This window comes from Rattus rattus, chromosome 17 (genome assembly GCF_011064425.1).
Source record: "Rattus rattus isolate New Zealand chromosome 17, Rrattus_CSIRO_v1, whole genome shotgun sequence".
Taxonomy (NCBI): domain Eukaryota; kingdom Metazoa; phylum Chordata; class Mammalia; order Rodentia; family Muridae; genus Rattus; species Rattus rattus.
Genome location: NC_046170.1, coordinates 41,171,502 through 41,176,487, shown reverse-complemented (window position 1 = coordinate 41,176,487; position 4,986 = coordinate 41,171,502).

Below are 4,986 nucleotides of genomic sequence, written 5' to 3'. Positions count from 1 at the left end.
ATGGAGGCCAGGGATTGACATCCGTTATCGTCTTCAGTTGCTCTCCACCTTATATATTTAAAAAACCATCACCTTTATTTATATGTACAAATACCACATGCATAGAGATCAAAGGACTTGGGGATTATTGGTTCTCTCCTTCTACTGTGGAACCCTGGGATTGAACTCGGGTCTCTAGGATTTGTGGCAAGCCCCATTAGCCTGCTGAGCCATTTCTCTGGTCATACTTTATTTTTTGAGACAGGGTTTCTCTCTGAACCTGTAGCTCTCTGACTTGGTAAGGCTGTCTGGCTAGTGGGTTGTAGGGACCTGCTTGTCTCTGTGCTCAGCATTGGGATACAGGCGTTCACCACCACATCCAGCTCTTGATGTGCACGCTGGGGATTGAACTCTAGTCCTCATGCTTGTGCAGCAAGCACTCTACCCACTGAACCATTGACCCGGCCCCTAGAGTTGTGTTTGTCAAAGAAAGATGAATACTGGGTACCTAAAGCATAGAGCCTGAGACTTTGTTGTGTTGTCTGGATACTTTGTAATGTGTGGAGAAGGCCATTGTGATCTTTGGAGACTGCTGTTGTGAGAAGAGTTTAAGCTGTCAGGGTGGTTCTTCTGACGAGAGTACTCAGACACATAAAGCCATCACTTACAGCTTGTGCCATGTATGAGGGCCTCCTAAGGAATGCTCCGTGACTAAGACAGCAGGCTAGAGACTGCAAGCCAGAACATGCTGGAGACACTGTGTCTCTAAGAGAAGTCTTGAGCATCAGCTCCGTGCTGCTCTGATGTCCGTGGACTCTGGTGTCTGGCCAAGACTGGGATGGGCTGTGTGGTGGTTGGTCAGTGTGCTGAGTTAGGGCCAGCCGTGAAACCTTCACACACCAATCTGGTTGTCACTGCTGTGGTCTGCTGGCTTTCTGTAAGGCATACGGCTCTCTCCGGGAAGAGTGTATCTCATGTAGTCAGGCGACAGCCTACACGTAAGGGCTAAAACTTCCCCAAGGTGGAGGATCCCTGGTCAGACAGCCATACCGCGCCAGCAGTGTTCCTAGCCTGTGCAGCTCCAGCTTGTGGGCCTCCCACGTCACAGGCTACTTTCTTCATTTCTTCCTATTCGCTGTCTCTGTCCTAGAGCCTTCACTGACATCAGATGAGAGTACAGGGTCCTGGGGGATGGGGTGGGGAGGGGCACTTGAAGCACAGGAGACGGCAGCCCAGTGTGCTGAGCATCTACACATGTGTGCATGTGCTTGGGGGCTGCGGGATGTGCATGTTAACATAGGACATATTGCCACCCAGGAGTTTCCCTGCAGGAGGATCTGCGCCCCAGCAGACACTGTCACTACAACCACAATAGTTCTCAGCAGGAGTGACTTCTCATGGACAAGCCCCATTTGTATGCAGGGGTCCAAGGGTGGCTCAGGACACTTCACCAGGCTTCTCCCCCATCCCCTTTCATGGGAGCTAGAAGCAGTGGTTGATCCTGGGTTCAGGTGAGGAACAGGGGTCACACTAGTACATGTCTCGGGGAGCTGTGAGCTCCCCTCACTTTGTATTATCACACGTGGACATATGATTAGTCTCTAAGAGGACTGCTGTCGCTCTGGGGCCACATGGAGCAGTGCTCTAGCTCTTTCTTGCCTGCTCAATACTTTTGGCTTTTGGCTGGTCCCTTAGGCTCTGTGGGTCTTCATGTGGGAGGAGGGGTGTGTGTGTGTGTGTGTGCGTGTGTGTGTGTGTGTGTGTGTGTGTGTGTGTGTGTGAGCTAGGACCAAGAAAGCAGATTGAAAGGTACTAGGGTGGGGAGAGAGGTTCCTTCTAGGGCAACGGTTGGTTGTCAATCAGTGTGTTATGACCTGTTTGGGGAGGGTTGAGTGACCCTTTCCCAGGGGTCATATATCAGATATCCTGCAGATCATATATTTATATTACGATTCGTAACAGTAGCAAACTTTCAGTTATGAAGTAGCAATGGGATACTTTTATGGTTGGGGGGGTCACCGCCACACGAGGGACTGTATTAAAGGGTCACAGCATTAAGAAGGTTCATAACCACTGGTTTAGGGTGAAGGAAACATCCTAGAAACGGTTACTGGTTGGATGACTGGGAACAGACTACAGGTCACTGGTATATGTTTTAAAAAATAGTTAATGGAGTGGGAGAGACGGCTTGGTGGATGAAGGTGTGGTGGTTTGAATAGATATGGTCCCCCTAGACTCCTTTTGAATGTTAGGTCCATAGGGAGCAGGAGATGTGGCCTTGTAGGAGGAGGTGTAGTTGTGAAGGAAGTGCATTGCCCCAGGGGCGGGCTTTGAGGTCGACACTTGCTCATGTTATGTCCAGCGGTGACCCAGTCTCCTGCTGCCTGAGGATCAGAGGCAGAACTCTCAGTCCCCAGCACCATGTTGGCCTGGAGGCCACCACGCTTCCCGCCATGATGATAATGGGTGGAAACTCTAAACCTGTAAGCAGCCAGCCCCAATTAAACGTCTCCTTTATAAGAGCTGCCGTGGTCAACGGTGTCTCGTCACACCAATAAAACTCTAAGACGGCAGGGCTTCCTGCAGAAGCATGAGGCTGGAGCTTAGATCCCAGCTCCTGGGAAAAGCCAGGTGTGAAGGCACAGACTTATGACAGCAGTGCTGGGCAGGCAGAGGTGGGACCCTGGGGACTCACTGGACCACTAGTCTAGCAGGATGGTAAGCCCTAGGTTGAGACCCTGTCTTTAAAAAAAGAGAAAAAGGTGGAGAGGTGGGCGCACACAGGCAAGCATTTCTGCACACATAAGCCAGTCTGAAAGGAATTAAGACGGTAAATAACCTTCTAAAAATGATTTTAATTTTGTATTTTATGTCTCTTCCTCCTCCTCCCCCTCCCCCTCCCTCCCCTTTCCCTTCCTCCTGCTGCTGCTGCTCCTCCTTCTCCTCCTCCCCCTCCCCTTCCCCTCCTCCTCCCATCCCCCTCTTCTTCCTCCTCCTCCTCCAGGGTTTCACTATGTAGCTTTGGCTGGCTTGGAGCAGGCTGGCTTGATTTCACAGAGATCCTCTCCTCTAGGATTGAAAGTATGCATCAGCCAGGGGTGGCGGATTGCACCTTTAATCCTAGCACTTGGGAGTCAGAGGCAGGCAGATCTCTGAGTCCATCCTGCTCTACATAGAGAGTTCTAGGACAACCAGGACTACATAGAGAGACTGTGTCACCAGCAGCAGCAGCAGCAGCAGACTCTACCACATACCACGTATGGGTCTTCTGTCTGCATGTATGTCTGGGCACCATGTGTGCACCTAGTTCCCAGGAAGGCCAAAAGGGAGAGATGGAATCCCCTGGAGTGAGCGTTACAGACGGTTGTGAGTTCCGTGTGGGCGCTGGGAACCAAAACTAGGTCCTCTGCAAGAACAGCTACTGGCATCCCCCTGGCCCCGGGTAAAGACACATTACCAGGGATTTGAAAGGGAAATTTGCTTGGGTTTACCAGAACTCTTGAGTGACAGGAGCAAGATCCAGGCCACAGGTCAGTCAGCCGACTCGTGGGGTGAAAGGTGGGACCGAACACCAGCCGATCAGGACTGTGCAAACCTGGTTTCTGCCTCGTGCCTCCGGCACCTCCTCCTTCTCTGTTCGCAGCTTTCCCAGTTCCTGGAAAGAAGGCTGACCCATAGAGCTAAGGTTGGCAAAGATGATGTTGGTTCCTTCAAGAATATGGTGGCTTCTGATGGACCAAATGGTGCATCCTGGAGAAACAGTCCCCAGAAGATGTCTGTGTGTGCCTGGGCTGGACAGACCCAACCTTCCAGAGCCACGGATCCCTCATGTCATGACAAACCATGCCATGTCCACCCTGTCTTTCTCAGCGCTGTCGCAGCGTTCTCGGGATTCTCCACCCGGGTCTCCCAGGGCTCATCTGGAGCCCCCTTCCGCCATTGCAGAGCTTCCAGGTGCCTCCAAGACCTCAGGGCAGGCGGCAGAATTCACAGCTGTGGAGCTCCAGCACCGGGTGCTTGGAGAAGGTGGGAGATTGGGATCAGAACACCTGGGAAGGGCCATGGGTGGCCGAGTTCCGGATGGGGATGCCGGAAGCTTGTGATGACAGCTGTTGATTTTTCAACGGGAGTTCGTGCTGGGGCAGGAAGGGATGCGTCTTCACAAACAGTTCGAGGGGACTCCCAGGGAGAGCCCGGCAATTAGCAGATATCCACTGTAGCCACCTGAGAAGTTGACCCTTGTGAAGCATGAGCATGAGGCCTGCAGAGGGGTCTGGGAGGTCATAAGGGGTGACCAAACCTTGGGGCTTGGAGTCTGGGAGACCAGGGCTAGACACCAGTTCAGTGCAGACCTTGCCTGCTCTCCAAAGACAGCTTCACCCATTGCTCAAAAGAGAGAGGCTGCAAGGGTGTAAAAACAAACAGACAGAAAACCAACATCAAACACGACTGCTCTCCCGGGGGAGATTTTGTTCCCAACCTTCATTCTGCGTTAATTTGTTTTGAAGTCCTTGGCTGGGGCATGTGCTTGCATAAGTAAAAAGACAAAGAAGAGCATGTGTCCCTTACGAAGCCATCATGAGCCTGGGGTATCCCTCTGCCTTGAGGCTTGTGCCAACGAGGGCCATGAAGAGGTAACCAGGGTGCCCCATTCTTAACTCCTGTCAGACCTGCACATTTGAGAACCTCATTATCAATGAGAGGGATTACAGTGAGCTAAACCAGGGAGGAGCAGAGGCTCTGGTTCCTATTTTCGCTTTGCCAGTCATTTCCTTCTTAATCAGTTCCATTATAATATTGACAGTATTATTCGGGCTGCTCTGTCAGGCCCCTGCTCCTGGAAGGTACCGGGTGCATTGGGGTAACTTTGCCCTCTGCCCACAGATAGAAGGGACAGGCCACGGGTGTGTCAGTAAACTGTGTGCTGTGGCTCACTGAGAAGCCACCCCTAACTCTGACTCAGAGGCGGAGGACATCAGAACAGCCCAGGAATAAAAATACCTAGAA